General features: G+C 31.4%; 1 protein-coding gene across 1 annotated transcript in view; it reads left to right on the forward strand.

The window, feature by feature from the left end:
- The window catches only part of LOC137919429 (dual specificity protein phosphatase 22-like), a 58,893-nt gene that overhangs the window by 22,057 nt on the left and 14,948 nt on the right, over window positions 1-21,888 (forward strand). The window lies entirely within an intron of this gene.

The raw sequence follows: 21,888 nt of genomic DNA on the forward strand, positions 1-21,888 counted from the left end.
GAGGCGTCGTTTGCACTCGTGAGGAATGATTTATACACCCACCTGGCGTTCATAAACTTGTCAGGCTGCCATCGTATGTAATACAATTTTCCGAGTACTCAATTTATTCACTTTATCATTATCCATCATGGTTATATGTTGATATAATCTATAAAATATTTTCAAATACGTTGTTTTATAACTGAAAAGTTTAATAAATTAACATTTTCATGTTATTTCATCATCATCATACCAGCTCTAAACTACCTATAGTTGGACCGAGGACTGCCACGTAGATTTCCGATAAGACCGATTAAAAGTCGTCTGTGCATCTTGTAGATCGACGTCCAACGTTTCGGTTGCCGTTCAGTGCCATCTGTTTTGGGCAGTACGTGACCTGTTCACTGCGGATACTTTCGTTCGTCATGAATCTTCTTATTCCTGATTCAATCTTGAAAAGAAATGACGAGCATAGCCCTTTCTTTTATCTACACAGCTACTCGCTAATGAGGCCCGGAGTGACACATTTCAATTTTGCAAGTCATCACTGTAAGTCTATAAGCGCTGAGGTAATCAGGATATTTAACAAGATGATAAATAAGTTTAATGTATATTTCAGTTGAAACCATTTAGTGATTTATCTTAGCGTATGAGAAAGTGCCTGCTAACGAACTTAGTCGCGTTGTTAAAATAGGTAAAGAATCTATATATTTAGATTACACTGGGAAGAACCTTCGTCCTTCTTCACTTGTTATAAATATTTCCGCGTAAAATGGATAATTGAGGATGGATGAATATTTGTACATCGTGTTGTGTTGGTCATTAATGACAACGCACCGAAGGAAAGGAGTGAGTTGTAACTTGAACCGCCAGAGTTCTCATAATTCTTAGGACGTTGTTACACTGTTGGTTTATTTTTACTTTTTTTTCATTTCTTTCATCTGAGACTACAAATAATTATTTAAAAAGAAAAAAGCTATTAACAATGGTAAAAAAACTTAACAATAACCCAACCAATTATATTTTTATTTATCTATAATTATATATTTATTTATCCAATATGATAGTAAATGTTTTGTATGGAAAGTGTGTTTTATTAAAGATGAGTGTGTTTTACTCCCCAAAATTATATTAGATTACCTGTTAAGCTGACGCGCTGTTTTTAAAACGCTATTAAGGTTATATGTCGGACGTATGCAGTCATAGATGTAAAAGCTTTAAAATAATGAATATCTAGCTCATTTTGCTGTTAATTAATGTACCATATACTCTGTTCAAAAACTAAAGGTTTCAGAAATTATAAATAAAGTGATGATAATATAGTAAGAAAATGAGTTTTCAAAATTATGATTGATTAATTTTATAAATAATTATTTTTTACCTATCTGCCAAAAATCTGCCTGTTCACCTATATAAAAAAAATTGTAACGTTTTTCAGAGTGACCAGTTTACACAGGATGATCGAAAATGGTGTAAAAGCTTTAATTTTTTTGACAAATGAGCTTTACATTAACTCTTTCAAAGCTATTACATTTGTAACCAATCAACTTGTTTATCTACACCGAGTAAATGTTTTCAGTGCTTTGTGAGTTAGGAAATGCAACATGATTGTGTTTGGCACATTTTTATGTTTAAAAGGTTTTAAAATGATTGACTTCATTTGTACCCTGATAAAATCTGCTGTAATTGTTATCTATTGCTAATATTCTATAGGTAGTTCTAGAGTGGTGTTATATTATTTATTTGTAAAAGTTCAAAAAAATTCGCCGCGGTTTAAATCGGTCAAGGGCATGCATCATGTCTGAAAACCTCGATATCTGACACTCTTCACAATATTATGAAGTTTTAAATTGACTTGATTTAAATAAGAAAGTTGTTTTTAGACCTTTATTAATATTTCATGTATTGTAAAGTAAAATAATTTACTTTGTATGGCATCGTCGTCTTTTTTCCTTGAATAATTAAATAAAGTGATAACTGTTTTTCATAGTTGTTAATTTACATCTAAAAATCGTCTTTTCACATTTATATCTATCTAACAAACGTAAAGTAATTATTCGATCATAATACATGTGGGGTGTCTTGTGGCAAATTTATAAAAAAATATTAAGCGGTGCGGGGAGACGATTGTTCCGTAACTGACCGTGCGGATTTTTCTATTAAGTTTTTGGAGTGGTCGAGTGAGCAATGCGCGTTAGCCATCGAGGCATTTTTTAAGAGACTAAGACTCTTCGATTCTTCGAGAGTATTCAACGGATAAGCGATGAACTCAGTGTAAATTTAATTCGTTCTTGGGTGCAGACATTACGCGCAACTGCTTCGGCTTCATTCAACTTCATTTATTTCGCCAGGGTCCAGAAGGCAGGCGAGAATGTAAATAGTGAAAATTATCGACGTATGATTACGGATATATTTATTTGCCTCGTACTCGTCACATACGGTTCAAAAGGATGGTGCAACTATACACACGGCCTGAACATCAATGAATTTGTTTCGAGAAGCTTTCCGACAAAAGCTGACAGTCGTTTTAGGGATACCCGTGGCCATCGTGTTCACCAGAAGTAGAACACAAGGCTTATAAAATGTTACAGTATTCGGAGGGAAGACGAAGGAAAAGGAAAAGAGATGGAAGGGGCGTGAAAAAAACACAAAAAAAATTGTGAAAATTTTGGTGTAAATAATGTCCCTGCTTACACGTGGCAGGGAAGTACGAGGAGTCCTCAAAATGAGAGCCACAAAAAAGAAAAAAGTACAAGGCTTCATCTTAAGAATATTTGGATAACACACCCTTTAAATAAAATCCGCATTTCTATTTCATCTTTCAATGCTGTTATTTGAACCATGAGCACAATATTACATTTATTATTTACGTTTTAAAATATAAATATGCCACTGGACATCCTGTACATTGCCAATAAAACGTAATTTAAAATTGTCAAGGATTGGTGGAATTTTTTGCTGGATTTAATTTCTTTTCAATATTACTTCATGATTTATACATTATAAATATGTTCAATAATAATTAATCTTATACATTATATATGTAATAAATAACACTTTTTCTTATTTACTGAAACAATGGAATGAAGGAACAAAATGATGTATTTCATCAGATGTTGAAAGCTAACACATGTATTTAATAAGCTAAAACGTAGCCCACACGGTTGTGTTTAATCAAACTCCGAACCATTCAATAATTAAGATGTGATTAAAATTTATAGAAGAAAACCTGTTTTATTTCGGTTTTATTTCAAATAATAAAGACACTATAATCTTACGCTGAAATATTTTTTAAAAATACTTTTGCATTTTTTCTCTTAAAAAGGCTTTTGTATGAACGATATGAACATTAGAAGGCTGGAATAATAGACGGATAAAATTAAAGCGAGATTTACTGTTTACAATTTGTCCCCGTGTAGACTTAGTACTGACAGAAGTCATTGGCTTGTCGCATTCCAATAGGAAAAAAATAAATTTAACATTTTAAAGTGATCACTTTATACAGGTGATTATAAATCGATGTAAAAAGCTTTCATTAAGTTGACATCATGCTTTTTAAAAACATTTCTTCGGGTTTATTTCTGAGCATTTTTTTGTCTTTTGAAAATTAAATCGTGTAATGAAACCTCGATTATAAGATTGAGTTTCTGCTTAGCGGTGTTTGATAAATGCTATGAGAGTTTTTATCTAAATATACTAGAAGAGCGAAATGCACTGAATTACTTTTGTACTCTATGAAACACAAAATAGTACACCTCTGGTGGGAATTATAACTATAGTACATTATTTATTCAATCGGCTTATTGATTCGCTTTGAGCGCGTCTACCTCATAATATTTTATTACGGGATGTTAAAGCATACGATGCAGGAAGTAGTCTATTTTAATGCGAAACATTTTCGTTCGCCACAGACGCATACTGCAGAGCATAGCCCCAAACGATAATTACGAGTATGTACGATATAATATTATCGCCACGCTTGGCAAGCTGGTTGGCTATCGCAGTATGGTATTATGGTACGCAGAAGGCACTCTAACTCATCCTCTTGAATTTTTTTGTGAGCAATAGCAATCCTGTATAATTATTGCACAAAGTGTGAATTATATAAGAATGTAACCCGCGAATCGAACTTCAACTTACGATCACATGTCTCAGTTCTTTACAGCTGGGCTACCATAGCCCGTTCCGTATCGTTATGGATTTAGATTGTGAAGATAGTACTAATGTAATAGTTTTGATATTTAATAAACATTATGAGTAAAAATATGTCTTGAATGGTTAAATTAGAAAATTACTTGGATACTATGTGTAATTATTTATTATACATCAAAAGATTCATTGAGCAAAATGATGCAACCTAACCGAAAAAAAATTATTGTTAAAGGATAAATCAACCTGGATTGGTTATAGCTGCAAAAGCTTTAGAGACGTGAATGAATATCTCATTTGCCGTCAATTAACGTATGGTACACCCTATACAAATCAATGGTTTCAGAAATATTAAATAACGTAATGATTACTACTACATTTAAAAATGAATTATTGTTTACTATCTGTCTTTGCAATTTATGTACTGCAAGAGACTATTGAACTGTAACATTTCAATAGAAAAAAGTAAATTGATGTAACATATTCCAAAGTGATCACAGGATACAGGATGATTGTACATACAAAGGCTAATACTTATAAGTTAAAGTTTTTTGCAGACAAATGAACTATACATTCACTCATTTAAAGCTTTTACATCTATAATCAATCATCTTGTATAACAGTTTCAGAAAACTCGGACAATGGAATTATATATTTGGATAATCAATACAAGAGGCATTTTTTTAATTATTTAGATATATTAAGATCTTTAGTATTCTATTTAAAAATTGTTATATTATATGTGATATTGTGATATTAAGAATCTGATCAAGAATATGTCATATATTCCTATAATGTAACTCATGCTTATAAGATTTTTTTTATTTTGTATTAAAAATAATAATGAATAATGAAATAGAAAATTAAATGCATGAAGTGTTTATATGTCGATACAAAACCACTCTGCGAAAATGTGTCGAAAATTCGTCAATAAATATTTCACAATATTAAATGCATAAAGAGGCTTTTCGTTTGCAGAGAGTCAATTAAATGTCGTGACATTTAATAACAGTTCTAATATTGCTTCAAATATTTTAGAATACAAGGGCAAGTATTAGTTACGTAGCAATGTTACTAAATAACAATAAAACCTAATCGAATCGGACCTCTTTCATTCATCACGTTTATCACTAGAAAAAGAGCTCGGCTGAATGTGAACCGTTTCAAACGAAAGGGTTATTTCGCTTTCGAATGCTCTTTGAAAACTATATAGTTTAAAGAAAGTTCAACTTTAAATGTATACCAATCGTTTGTAGATATAAAACTTAAACCGATTTTGTATCCGATAAAGATACGGCCAACGCCCGCCTTTATCGCTCCGAAGGCTATAGGATTAATAGAACTAAAATTCAATTGTTTACATTCTCTTATGGTTTTATTTTAGATTTCCGTAACAAAGAGGCTGTTTAGGTAGCTGCCTCTTTACCATGCTGAAAATCAACAGCGGAATTTTTAAACGCATATTAAAATTATTATCTTATCTATTTTTCTTGGTTACTTATGGTTATTCATAAATATTAAATAGTACATATTAATTTATATACTACATAAACAAATTGACAATTTCGTACATATCATATGGTTAAGCAGTAACAAAGAAAATAGGAAAAAAAAAACATAGAACACTTTTCCAGTTTAGCGATAAGAAAGACGTTTGGCATTTATTTTTTTTTAACGTCATTGCTTTTAGGAATACTGAATAACTTAATAAAAGTATAATAAAAAAGAGTCAAAATTCGGATTACTGTCTATTAAAATTTGTTATTGTTTTCTATCTATAGGTACAGATATTGTACTCCCAAAAATTATAAACCAGTCGCATACCAATTGAAAAAATAAATATTGTAACATATTGATTGTAATAGGTGTGAATCACATGTAGCTTTAAAGCTTTTTGCTCATGTTTACTAATCATAATAACTTGTGTCAGATTAGTGAAGATTGTACAATCAGAACACTTCACACACCGGGGCAAACATCACAAATTTCCCCAAGCGCAGCAAGTAATTTAGAAGCTCTGAGTAAGCTCAATGAATATTCAGTGAGGACCGACCTCCACCTAGAATAAATGAAATATAGTATCTAGCACTACCCTCTTCAAAATTTATTCCGGGGACATTTTTTGAATGCTTACTATTCACGCTGCTGGCTATTGATTACAACTGAATTTTTCTCACCGGGAATAAACCAAAATACTCGTAGTTCTGATTTATTATTTGAGCATTTTATTAATCACAAGTCAAATTTTATCTAAACAGTTCCGTTATTATTGCACTTCCGATATTTATCACACATACGTATTCCGTACTTGAATCATACTAAACTAAAACTTTCATTCTTTGACATAAAAACGGACACGTTTACAATGTTGGCGACTGACTGGATCATTTAAAACCTCTATATATGTTTATTTGTCATTTATACTTTTTATATTGACAGTTTGTGTCGCGATGCAGTTGTGCATGTTCGTTTGTTTTGTCAGTCTATTCTTACGTATTATTTTACTGTTGTAAAATTATGATTAAATTACCATTATTATTGTCATATATTTAATCCGTTTATACTATCCTCACGCTTGGCTCAAACTGAACCATTTATAAAACATTCTTTTATAATATTTAAATGCGTTTTCACAATTTTATCATGCATTTATATAACTTTTTATGTTCATATTTTATCTACACAACGTCATGTTCAATGAGCATCGATGTACGTCATGAGAAGACCCAAAAGAGCCCAATTTGACAAAAATGAGAATCAGATTAAGCTTCCCCTGTGAGGTCTTGAGTTACTTTTAACTTGAAGCTACGATGTTTTCAAATATGTCCTTATCTAAGTAGAATTTACAACTAACTCACAGGGTTTTTGTGGCCATTTTTACAATTTATTTAATACAGTATTTGGAGATTCATTCTCAAGCTTTATTATCGGTTTACAAAAGCTTTTGTATTATAACAGGATTTTTAACAAGTGTTTATTTAATGAACTTCTTAAATTCTTATTTGATAAACATAATAATTCAGAGACATTGCACGGAAGCAACTGTTTTAACGTAAAACGTATTACATCACATTGCTAACATCATACCTAGTTGAATACGCCGGTTCTAGTCTGAGATCAAGTATGGAAACTTTTTATTAATTTCTAAATTAGCGCGCAGAATGTTATCCGATATTTTTCTGATGACACTAGAAATTACTTGGTAATCGAGAATCTTGTTCCTGTTCAAGAGTGTCACTTGACTTTTACTTCCTTTGTTTGAGCAAAGATAAGAAATTTTCTTATACCCTAGTTAAAGAAGAAAGAAAAATTTGTTTCAAGGAATTTCAAAATGATACTTATGGAAGGAGATGCATGCAGCACCTATGATGTTGATGAAGTTACAAAAAAACTAAACATTAGAAACATACAGTGAAAATAAATAAAGCGATAGATAGATTATTCATTGAAATCATGAATATTAATTTTTTACGATGTCACGGTTGAAACGAACGCTTACATTTATTCCTCTTTTAGTATCTCAGATTATGAAAATATGTTTAAAGATGAGATCATTTCCAGAACATTGAATTGATCTTTCGACATAATCATTTTTTTATTTGATTATAACCTGTAGAAATAACAAAAATATCAATTATTCGAAAAAAATTGTGTCGACACATTTTATTATAGAATTGCTATTTATAGAAACATGACTAGTGAGAAACAGACTCTGAGCTTCAACTCCCAAAGACGGTGGAAGTTTCCTTTTATTCAAACTAAGCACGTCGTTTGTAGCCAATGAGTTTGCTATTTTATAGAATTACGACTATCTGGTAAAAGTAGTTTAACATAAAGTGTATTTAAAAAAATAATAATAAATGTTCGTGATGATATCTGAATTTCGATTTTACTTTCTGACATAAACAGACAATTTGAAACATACGCTCATTAGTTTACACAAAATCAACAGCCTTTGAACTACATTCGAAATATATGTGCTCCACTCTATCATAGGTCCCTCGGGTGACCGCAGCTTGTAAATGCATTGTTCCGTCTATCACATATGAAAAATTATTAATATGCTCACAAAATCTTTGTTGTTATTAACAAACTGATTTATGTAACAGATTATATTTGTTTTAACCAATTGAAAAAAAATTCCTTCGTCGCATTAGATATTTTGATGTTAATAAATGAAACTGCAAACTTTAACATATAATGATACGTTATAATGTCTTGTGGCATATATAGGTAAAAAATTTCGCTCTTGCGCAATTAAATTATAGTTGATTAATTTTAAAAATGTTTAGTTCTATTTCATAACGAAATTAATGCTGAGTAGTACAGGTGTGTAATAAATAAAAATTATACAGTTTTAAGCCCTTTATTCATTACATATTTAGAATAACCAATAATATCGCATATCATTTGGGTTTCTTTTTGTGGAGATAATTTATGATGTTTCCTTGTTTTCTCTGAATGTGTGAAGCAAAAAGGTTGTTATACAATTCATACAGTGTATACGTGAATTAATCTTGTATTACTATCATAAACTGTACACCTTAACCATTTGGTAACATTGTTCAATGAAACATAAAAAAATGTTTCAATTTAAAAAGTTTTATTTTCAATTTTATAGCACATTTAATGTAAGCCTAAATATATTAAACGACCTTCTCAAACAGACATTAATTTCGTCTCCTTCATAAAGTTCTGGGATATTTCTGCGCCTATCAATTTTAGATGGTTCACTTGGATGTTTTAATAAGGGTCCAAACGCGCTTAATGGGCTATTTATTACACACTATTTATAGAAAAGTAATATACACATTAAATTCGCAGTTTAATATTAAAACACAGTTATTGTATTAATAACTAGTTGCCTCAAAAGATTTCATACTCTCAAAATTTCCTGGCCGTTTGCAATATCTAAATTAAAAAAATAATTAAATATCTCTTCAAGTTTGTCACTTTATTTATTGATTTAATGTTCCAATAGAATAAGACAAAGATTGTTAAAAACAATAAGTTTTAACTTTCGTATACAACAAGACTAATTATAACACGCCTTTAACATATGTTTTAATTTACTTTGTGGTATGTCCGAACCGTGAAAGCGACATGCTTGTAAACGCATCCTTGTCTTGTTAATACAAATGAATGAGATAAGTTGTACGTTTTGGGGTATTAACTCTGTCTAGCGAATTTAGTATACGAGTAATTACCTGAATTTCGTGCGGAAAATAGCCGCTAGGGCTTTATGGTTCTGATGTGGAACCAACGGGTAGATAAGGCCCTTGTTAGGGCCCTTGGAAGACGCTGTATGCAAGTCGCTTCTCATCGGTGCTATTGGACATTCATAACCTAAATTTCCGCAAGCTTTGTTAAATAGTTCTAAATTTCCTTTCTTATCTTCTTTTGTCTCTGTAGGCTTTCAGCAACCAAGTGATACTGCGCTCATTTTGCGTCGGGGTTATCTTTACTCAGGCCAACCCAACTTCTGAAGATATTCCAGCAAACCCTTGATGTCGTCGACGATGTCGGCCTCTCCGACTTCGATGACCCGAGATGGGTAGCTCAGTCCTCGAGGGTAAACTGTTATAAATGTACCTGTTTTCTCTACAAGAGAGAACAGGTGTTTTTACACATTAAGTAAAAAAAATGTTTGATGTTTTCAATAATATCTTTGTAAATATAATAATACTCGGTATTTACGTTGTATAAATTAAGGTTCCCTTGGTCGTATTTTAAGAAAATAAATCAGATTACATATAATCCCGAGTCTAATCGTCATATGAAGCAAACGAATCGTAAAATAAGTTTAACGACTTTCCATTAAGCCTCGGTTGTGCGAACGCCAAAGTAAGTAACGCTGAAGTTATAACCTTCATGTACAATTTTGCTATTTAAGGATTTGTGCCTATGTATATTTCATTTTATTTAATTTAACAAGTATGTTCAGAAATATTTATTTACTTACTTTTTATAGAACTTGTGGGACTGCGAACTTAATATTTTATAGTATAGGCTTCTATACCAGTCAACATAAGCAGGCGGGTATGTAAATGTTGTAAAAAAAATGATTCATTTATGTCAGTCGATAGATTCCCACTTCTAATCATATTTGTCCCCTAAAGATCGCTATAATGATCGGTCTTGTGTTGCTCGAATTCGGCGATTTCTCGCGACCATGGCTGTCATGTTTCACGTGGGGAAAAGTCTATCCATGCCGCTTCTCTCGGTTCGTGGTGACCACTATAGAACTTTCGGCCCTAACAGTCGTCGGATGTAAAAGCGATGTGCCCCACCTACTGCCACTCCAGACGATTACTTCTTCGGCCAGTTTAAAATTGGAATCCGTTTTGAAGTTAGAACACCTAAAAATAAATATTATTTGTGTTTTTCAAGCTATTATACGGTGTGCATTGAGTTTGACGTTAGAACACGAATAACTTAAATATTAAGGTCGAGAAAAAAAAATAGTTTGACTGGGAGATAGTTGTACATCCGCCTTGCAGCCAAAACCTTGCGCCTTCAGATTTCCACCTGTTTCGGTCTCTTCAGAATTTTTTTGGTAATGTTAAGTTAATATCAAGAAAGGACTACTCAAATAATGTTATATATATATATATATATATATATATATATATATATATATATACATACTATTGATACTGAACTAAAGTTAGTTCAATGTAAATAAGCGATTCATCAAAGATCAAATATCATAACCTTTACAATTTCTGTGAAATAGCTCCACACGGCAACATGTTCCAAGTTTACTGCAGCAAAAATTAGGAACGACGAGAAATTGAAGTATTATATAAAAATGCTTTACTTAAGAGACAATTTGCAGCAGAAAACTTGACCTACACCCAGAGGCAATTTTTGAGTCTATGTGACTATTTCAATTGATAGAACACATTGTACAGTTAGGTATAAACAAACAATTACACACATGCATTGCGCGAATTTCACTATTGTAAGGTTTCGATAGTTATCTGAGTGAACATTACTTGTGTAAAAAAGGAACGAACTAGTTTTATTATTTATATAATATTTATTTATGATAGATCAAGATTCTCTAAATTTTTAAATTTTCCACACATATTCAAATACCACTTGTGATCACTTCGAAATATATTACATTAATTTTTTTTTTTTTCAATTAGAATGCGAGTCTGCAGGGACAAATAGTAAACAATAATTAATTATTAATATGTACTTATCCAAATTTTTAAAAAGCTTTTTCTTACTACAGTGTCATTAGGTTAATTATTATTTATGAAACCATAGATATTTATTAGGTGTAAACTATAAGAAAATGCGTATGTGTACTATAAATTAATTGAGAGTAAATGACCTATACATTTACCTCTTTAAAATTTTTACACTTATTACGAATTATCCTGTATAAATGTAATATGTCTAACGAAATAAGGCAATGTTTTAAGACTAAAGTCGTGTGATAGCACACAGATCCGAAACGTGTTCGCGAGCAATGGAAAGGGCTGGGAGTTTCGCTGCGACGAAATCTGCGTATGAAACAAAGTGGCCGACGTTGCTTTATGAATTGCTCATCTTAAATGTCAGCGGGTGTGGTACGCTCGTACAGCCGATGGCCGTTGGGGCCGAAAGGTTTACTAGTCGTAACCAAGACAAAGTCAAGATCATAGTCATTGTGCTTATTTTTGGAGTTGTCAACAGCTGACATAAGTGAATGAATGAAAGAATATTTAAAATTACAGTCTCAAGAAATTCATATCCACAAAATAAATTGTGTACATACAGACGTGATGAAGTGTCCATACATTGTTAAATGCGGTGAACTCGACGTACTAAAATTTAACGTTCAGGAGCTACAATCTAAATTAATTAATTTCCGGCAGCCCGAATGGCGTAACCAACTTCATTACTGTATGTTCATCAACCGCACAAACCTGTTACCTCTAAATTTACTTAAGTACTAACATACATACACTGCTTTGTCCCCTTGGCCTATAATTAGGTCCTATTCAAACAAACATCATATAGTTATCGACAACATTACGTCTATATAAATTTGAAAATAGCTTAAACAAATGAGACGTGTATTAATGAAATATCCCGTTTTCTTATTATTTTTTATGTTTTCTTTTTAATATAAATAGCTGCTCTTTATACAAACTTTGAAATTTTATTGAAAATGTGAAATTTATAGCTCAATTGATATCAACAAATGTACGGTATCCAAGAGTTAATAGTTTAAATAATAATAAATAACGTAATATTAATGCAGCGAAAAAAGTGTCTTTAAAATACGAATTACTATTTTTATTTTTTAAAGGTGATTACAGTTTACTATTTGTCCCTACATACTTTGTACTATCAGAAGTAATTAGCCTGCCGCAAACGAATGGAAAAAATAAAGTAATGTAACGTATTTCAGAGATATCGTTTTTGATAGGATGAGTGAAAATAGGTGTAAAAGCTTTAAAGATTTATGATGAGTGATGAGCAATATTCACCACTTAACCTATCACTCTTAATATGAAGAAAACGTGGCGCCGTATAACCAAATGATGATAGTACATAGCGCCATCTGTATATACGCTATCTTTTAAAATTACCTTAGATTAATTTAGTTCATATGTACCCAATTTTATGAACTATGCTTTAATCAAAAGTAAAAAATATTTCAACACTTCCTTTTACAAAATAATTCATTATACTAATATTATACTACTGTATATTGTCTATTAACAATCACAAATAAGTATTTTAATCTCTCTCTCGCTTTCTCTCTCTAATAATATGGTTTTTTCGGTGTGATAGTATTTTGATAATAACAAAGATATTTTACTACCCTACCGTTTGCATTTGGACTAGCAGATGACATAAAATTTTACGCTCATTAAAACTCACTAGATGGCGGTTCCATTTCCTTGGAAAACCATGATTTAGACCATGTTTTATATTGAATTTATTAACGAAAATTTTTTTGTTACATCTGATAGTTCTATCAATAAATGTTGATCTCAAATAACAATGATAGTAGTCGCAAGACGCTGCATGCCAACCGATTACATTGGAAGCTTCTAGGGGAGGCTAATGTCAAACTGTGAACGTCTTACAGCTGAAATGGTGATGGTTAGAAATACCTAATGATTTTTGTAATATTAGTAAAAGTGGTTTTATGAACTTAGTATATACTTAAAAATGTTTAATATTACCTATAAAGAAAATAATTACCAATTGTTAAGTTGATTAAAAACAGAAAATTTGCATATCAAATCACGAAAAGGATTTATCTTCCAATAAAGCGCTAGTAACAGCTGTTCACAAAAAAGGCGCTAAGGGACTATCCTCGCTGAATATTCATGAAGGCCTAGCAGTACAGTTTATTGCTATCTTTATTTGAAACATTTTCAATTGTTGAATGAGTTTTCGCTATTTTCTTGCTTTTATAACCCATAAATATTTAACTTTTTTATACATTTCCACGTACCCAGGGTTTTTTTTTTTTAAACAAAAATGTAATATAAATTTGGCTGACCATAAACACATACATTGTTATACGATAAATATACATTTTAAATGAAGTTTGATCTATGTAAACTAAACTAAAATTACTTTCATTTAATAATTATCAGATCCTATTATCCAGTACTTTACGAAAGTGGCAGATTGCTGCGAGTGGATTTTAATTTTGACACTTCTTCTAAATCAACTTCCAACAAAAATACATATAATTATACTGCTAGTGTAAAAGTAGGTTATCTGATCGCTAGGAAAATTCTCTTTTCGACATCCATATGAAGGAATCACAACTGTAGAAAAGTGGGAGAGTGGGTGTGCTTACTAATATTTCGTCGTCTCAGCTTTTAGGCGCCCACTGGAAGGCGTAGACCTCTCTCAAAGATGTCTATGAGGAAATATATCACATTCGTCACGCTTAGCAGGCGTGATGACGATCACAGTGTCGTATTATGGTACATAGAGGAGGCTAATGTCGTGACAATCTTATATGAACAATGAAGAAAGTGTGAATTTTTTAAGATTTTATCTGGAAGTCGAACCTACGATCGAAGCTTTTCTACTGCTGGGCTACCAGGCTTACTAATATTTATTAAATAAAATAAATATATGTAAAATGTAAACAATACTGACTTTTTAAATACATTAATAATCATACACATAAATACAAAGAAACAAGACAATACTTATAGTAAAAAGAAGTATTGCCTAAATCAATGTGTACTTCGTGTATTTATTTTTGTTACAAATATTATTTGTACAACATAAAGTTCATCTATAAAGTTGCCATTTTATATTACTTATTCTCTATAATTATTGCATGTGAGAACTTTTGTGTAGTTTGGATTTCAGCTTTGTGTAATAGGTATTCAGACTAGTCATCTGAATTATTATACTATTTACGAGGTAAGATTCTCAAGGTGCAAGCGACCTCCTTTATACTCGTGACACACATTTTTAATTTATCGTCTATTCACGCTCAGCTTTCAAAACTTTTGGAAACCTCATACATGCTGTTATTACCGATTAGTACAATGCATAAGTTTCATTAGAAGGTTTTTTGCTGTTTATCTAACACAAGGTTAGAAAAGCAACAAAAAAACATTTCGTGCATAAACTAAAAAAGTCAAGAATATTTTTTGAATAGTTCTTTGAAAGGTCGACCGTAATGCCCCCGTACTCTGTAGAATGATGCTTTTGAAATAGGCGAGGTAGATAAATGAATGCATCATTCATGAATGTAAAATCAATGTGAAATTGTTTGTCTAAAAACTTGATTATTATTCCACTAGTTCTCCGTTAGCAGTTTGTAGATAAATGAAAATTTTATAACAAATATTTATAGTCTTTTGAGAATTGGGCTTATTTTTATTATTACTATCTTCTGGCTTCGAGGATCGCACTGCCATTTGTAGATGTAATTTCATTAAAACCCTTCTTAGATATTTTTAATTAAAAATCTATAGTTTGAAATAAAATGGTTTTTTTTAATGAAAGCGTCTTCAACCCTCCTCGTCAGTACAATTTCATAAAATTCATTCTTAGCTGACTTCTACACGGCAATAGTAATATTCTTACCAAATTACAAACCTTTAAACATTATGGTTCCAGAAATATCGTGATGAATCTACTCTTATGATAAATCTTTTATGTATACGTATAGTGTATGTAAAATTTAATTGACTTAAGTATAATACAATTAATATTACATGCGCATTAGCAACTTCTAGCTGTGTAGTCGAGACAAGAGGCATTAAGTGTCTCTTTATCAAGCCCGTCACTGGAGTTGCATCCACGCGGTAATTCAAGCGAATAACTTACACTAATGTGAGTGATTTGCAGGGATTAAATTCTAACTAGGATGGCATTTTTGAGGTTTTCTGGGATTATTATCTAAATAGGTATATTGATTTTTAATACTCTACTTTCACTTTCGTTTCATAATCATCGTTTTTTCAGCCATAAGATGTCTATGCTGGAAATAGACCTCACTCATAGAACATATCCAATAGCATTTGTTGGAAATGTGCGTGTCCACCTTTTGAGCGAATATCCTACACTACGCTTGCCAGTCCGTGGTACCTTAACTTTGAGCACCAGCGACCATTTGTTCTACGCGGTATGGGCCTGCCTACTGCCACTTCAATGTTGCCATTTACTTATAAATTTATAATATGCTTACCAGCATTTGCTAGTCAATATTATTTAGTTGAGATGTGTTCATAGCATTGTAAGGCAATTCTAACAGTTTCAATAAGAGATTTGCTTATATATGTTAAAAATAGTACTTTGTTTTCTGTGTAAAATATCGTTAGCCGACTTCCAATGAAACAAAATATATAAAGACACCAACTAACAAATATTGAGTGTAGTATAGCGCGCTAAATATAAAAATCTCTGTGTTAAGCAAAACTGTGTATTGATTGCCCTGTCGAAGAGACCACAATTTTAGCAATTTCCGCCTGACGGAAAAGCAATTTGCCAATGTTGAACGGAAATTATTTTAAAGGAGTTATTATATTTTTATCGAAACGACGTTTATGGCATCGGACAACCTAATGGTTTCAGTCTCGAGTGTTTACGAGATTATTTTTAAATTTGAGTAATTTTTATGTCTATAAAACGCCAAACGTTTCATTTTTTTTAATTTATATTTTATAAATCAGGCCAAAAGCAGCCAAAAGATAATGACAAACAGTATTATTTTTTAAAATTATAAGGTAATGAATCTAAGATGCATATATATTATAGAAAAATCACAATGTATTCTTTAATACATTATACAATTTTATAAGGTTACAGAATTAAAATCTAATTTAATTTTTATTTTATTTGAGAATAAAAGTATCTATTATTAACATTTTTAATAATGTTATTGTATATCTTACACATATTTGTTACAAGACAGTAAAAATCATATAATTTTTATAAATCCGTAACATAACGATAGGTTTGCGTATAAGCGATTATAGCAACATTTACAAAATACAAGTCTGCACGAAAATCATTCATACACGGTTACTCATTTCTTATATTCAATGGAACAATTTTTCTTAAGTCAGTTTTACATTAATTCTTCTTAGTATTGTAAAAATGTTTGGAAACCAGCGAAAACTCGTCCACCTGTCTGTTTCAGCTCGAGCAGTGCATTCAATCAATAAAAGCGCTTCGCCAGTCGCATCCTCCGGGGGATCGGCCTTGCTGCGCTTCTACTGCCAAACCAAATTTACATTCTGTGCCAATTTTCTGATTGCATAAATTTTACGGAAATTAACGTTCTTATAAAATATAAAGCGAATGTTAAAGTATAAACCGACAGACGTACGTCAAACGTAATGGGCCGTACACAGATTGATTACCTATACGTGTAAAAGCTTTAACATTCATTACCAAATATTCTGTGTAAAGTTATCACTCTAAAATATTATTAATTTATTATTATCTATAATCATGCAACTTCTCCCCTCCCACCGACGCGACCGGTCTCCCAGAAAGAGTCGAGATGGAAGTTCGCGAGGTATGGCGGAGTTTCCGCATTTCCTGACGAGACCACAGAAAAAATCTGACATTTGCAAAATTCAAGATCGCCATCTGGAATTTTGCAAATGTCAGATTGTCGGCATAGGTTGCATCTAAAAGTAGAAAAAAAAATTAGTTGTCATACAAAAATCCAAAGTATTCATTCAAAAGCATGAAAAAAAGAACCGAAAAATATTTTCAAAAATCCTCATAGTGTATAGTCAAAAAGTGTAGTTTAAACGAAACACCAAATATATATTTTTTCACGAATCTTTTTAAAAATTCTTCACATGTTTCTTTTTATATTGATTTTTAAAGCTAAAACTATTTTAAAAAAATTAATATCTTTAACGTAACATATATATTTATGTTTACGTATTTTATATTTAATGTTTAATACATAATAAACAGCAATTACGTATAAAAATAAGTTTTCTATTTCGTTTGCTGCAATACTTTAATAATAATGTTATATTTTCATTGTTATGCTTTGTATGTACATGATATTTGATAGCTAAGGTCAGTGTTTTAATATACTCTGTCGTTTGTACAAGGAAACTATGGTATTGTTTTTATTACTTTCCTCGTAGTTTATTCATTTCGTCTCCCATTAAGAAATTTATTAGCGCTTTACACATTTGGCGATGAATTTTTATTTACGTGCTACATACAGACTTAAAAAAGTGTCTTTTTTAACTTTTTGCTTAAACATTTAACAGTTTTTTGTCATTTAAATAAATTTGAAGCTATTTTTATGAACTTATATTTGAATTACGAACCAACTTATGAAATGATTACAATTCATACCTGACTATTTTATTAATTTGTTAAAAATAAACCAAATTCATCAACATTTTACCACTGACATATCTAAAAACTCTCTTTCATTATTTAGCTGAAATGTGTAGTATACTCGTATTAAGAGAACGATAAAATCGGACTGAATATAACAATAACGACTCCGGACCGTTAAGTACACAAAAGAAATGTTGAAATGCTCCGTCAATTTCCGTCGTCGCAGTTCTCTTTGTTAATTTCCGGACCTCATCAACCAATTTTTCTCGGCAAAAATGTTCCGTTGAATTCAAAAGACGTACTTATTCCACATAGCAAGTTAGAGGACCATGGTACCCTTTGAATTAGTTCCAGTCTTCTCATGGTGGATGAACTCAGTAGCCGTGACCTGGCCATTCATGGTGAAGCTAAGTATTGCAATTCAATGCCTATCTGGCATACATTCTGCCACCGTTTTCACAACGGAGTCATGGAGAAAGAAAAGTATTTGTATAACGATATACCGGCTGACGCGGTGACGTTGCGGCTATGAGGAATGACATAATCAACCCTTACGAATTACTTATGGTAGGAAAATCAAACTTAAATGAATGCCATAACTTGAGAACAACTTTACCGGTTTCAGTTTTTTAACAACCTTTTTAATGTTGTTAATAGGCGCAAAAGGTTCTTATGGAATTACGATTTCCAGTGTGGCTTGCTTAGGGAATGCCGAAAGATAAATCACAAAGACAGTCGTTTAGTGTTTGTGACATCAAACTTAAAAATTCATGTTTATCATAACCAATTGTACGTCGCGTGTATCCGTGTTGGAAAAGTTTTATTATTATTTAATACTCCAAAAAATAGAACTAAAAATGTGGGTTATCAAAAAACTTAATAAACGCCATGTTAATTATACATTTTTTTAAATAAAGGTTCAAATTGGCAGCTAAGACAGAACCACGTCTGACGGGTTATTTAATATTATGATAAATATTCAAATTGATCGCCAGTAAACTTAGTAAATCGCTGTTCTATTCGACGTCTTTGTGTTTTCTAATTTTATTAAGTTTTTTTAATAGGGTGACATCTAGATATTGATCGTACGATAATGTATCTTTCGTTATGTTCTTGTTTCTCTACAACCAATGTCGATCCTGAATAAATAAATTACGGTGAAATTAGAATTATTGTATTGGCCAAAATAGACCCTCCACGGGACCGACAACGAATGAACAACGCAAGAACGGTCATCATGGCAGACTGGTAAAGGCCTATGCCCTGCAGTGGGCGTCTATTGGCTGATAAGGTGATGATGATGATAATTAATCGAAATTATAGCAACGACAAGTGATAAAGACAAGTAGACAAGTAAATCGAGTTTAAGTTTACTTTAACAAATGACGTAACTTGAACAAAGAGCTCCCTAAGCGCATTAAGAATCTTCAAACTTTGATTAAGCTACACATACTTAACTATGAGACCATCAAATACAAACTTTGTAACTGTGTCGCCGCTTTTATTATTTAATTACATTTTTTAATACCATAAGTTAATTACTGTGTAAATATATAGAAACGTTTTGACCTATATTCATTTGACAACAGACAGCCCTTGTAACTGTTATAGTCAAATGTTACTTTCGACCATGTCATGTTTTGTACATGAAAAGCTTAAATTTTTAATCAAATTTATTACGTATGTTATACGTTGTACTGATAGATTTTATAGTCTTGTCAAATAGAAAAAGTAAATTCATGTAACATATTTCTAAGTGATAACTTTATACATAGTTAACCATCTTGTGTGTTGTAACTATTGGGATATTTTTACTGGTCATCGGCTTTGTTATTCGGCTGTTATGAAGTACGCAAACCTAGTACGGATTAGTTGATATCAAATGCTAGTACTACCATTGAGATGTTTTACTTCAGTGTGTAAACATTTCTGGAATTAATTTTAAAACTGCGATTAGGCTGTCATTGCTTAAATTAGAAAAATATAAACGTCACTGGGAGATATGCAACGGAATTATCGTGAACTACTTTCAATTATTCCTATATTAATGAGATTAGTTAAAGGTTTACAATCTTCTAGCTAATTTGTTAGCATAAAGCTTATACATCTCTTCCCAATCAACCTATATAAATTGATCACTCTGAAATAAGTTATGTCACTTAATTTTTTTTCTATTGGAAAACGACACGCCAATAATTTCTGACAGTACATACTCTACAGGGACATAAAGTTAGCAGTAATTAATTTGGACATATAATAATCCGAATTTTTAAAACGATTTTCCTTACTAGATTATCCTTGCGTTATTTATTTTCCTGTTACCATTGATTTCAAGATAGGGTGTACCGCACATTAATTGAAAATAAATGAGCTATACGTTCACCGCTTTAAAGCGTGTATATCGATTAATAATCACCCTTTAGATTAAATTACATTTAGTGTAAAACCGAAAGATTCGCAAGTCATAATTATAATTTTATGACTGCAGACGTATGACAGCTTCATGACTGAGACTCGGCTGTTATCGGCAGCGGATTGTTCGAGCATTCATTATGCAAATGGAGTTTGCTACTGTTCGCTTGATTTAATGCGGTGTCATCAATCAATTCGTTTCAATGCTTTTAATTAATATGGGTTCATATTGAAAAGTTAAATCCTTTATGATTATTAAATAGAGTTATATTTGCTTTAGTTACAGTGCGCTTTCATTTAGACAATTAAACTCTAGACACACAACCTACGGAAGAATTTCAATTGTCATCATAATCATTATCATCATGCCACGGTGATCTAAATTGCGCTGCTCGCATCCAGTCACTTCCCGCGACCTATGTTGTCGGAACCATATTTAACTGTATTTAAACAAAATTTGTTCAATTTTCAATTTACGCATTCTGTTTCACAGTAATGCAGTTCTTTTTGTAGTTATTTCCTCTTTAATATACTGTATTTAGCCAATATTACGTTTATATATCACAATTTAAAAGAGACATCATCATTTCAGAAATTCTATTCTGGGTATACTTCTTCCCGATACTTGCTGTTGGGAGGAACTATTATCCAGCTACTCTCGACGATCTTCATAAGGTTGTTTGTCGATCTTGTTCACAGCTAACATCTTTATCCGTAAACGGTACAACGGATTGTCATTAAGGATCCTTAACTTGGGTAGTAAGAAAAAAATAAACGGACGACATTAAAGTCGATGAAAGAGAGAACTTGGAATACTGATAGATGGTTGTATTATGAATCTGTCACGTACAGAAACCTTTAGTTAAGCTATCGTTGCCATTGCGGGTATCTCCCAGCCAATTTCCGGACGACAGAAAACCGATTTAAGCCAATGGCGAATAAGAATTTATTTAATTTCCTGTTTTAAATTTGGGTTCTTAATTGATTTCAGATATATTAATATTTCCTTTATATTTTCTTGTTTAATTTTTTAAATAATTTTCATTAAATTGTCACGATATAATTGTGAGATTTCTTTTATTGTACTCGGATATTTAACCTGTACAGTATAAAAATGTTTACAAATTATAAAATGTAGAAACTATAGGCTTATAAAAAATTACGAAAACTTTGTCATTAATAAAAGTAAAATAATACTAAGTATGTTGTTTGTATCTGCCCCGTTTTTTATGTTTTTACCGTATACCTTCAATATATTTAATAGATTGATCCTCTGCAACGTCAATCATGTAAGCTATTGCCAAGTTCTTAATTTCAGATATCTAATTATAATCGCCCGATTATATTCTATATTGAATTTTTACCGGTACATAATATTATAGACTAATTTATTTTAACCTATATTATAGATTATTTAGGCGACTATGAAAAGTCTTATATCCGGTTTATATCCGCTCGTAAATAGTCCTATAAAATATATTAACTTTCCTAATAAAACATATTACGCGATTAGAAATCCTTGGTAATATGAAATTT

The sequence above is a fragment of the Battus philenor genome, unplaced genomic scaffold, assembly GCF_028537555.1.
Source record: "Battus philenor isolate CCGP_79_NKW_IND1 unplaced genomic scaffold, ilBatPhil1.0.hap1 SCAF_16, whole genome shotgun sequence".
In the NCBI taxonomy this organism is placed as follows: Eukaryota; Metazoa; Arthropoda; class Insecta; order Lepidoptera; family Papilionidae; genus Battus; species Battus philenor.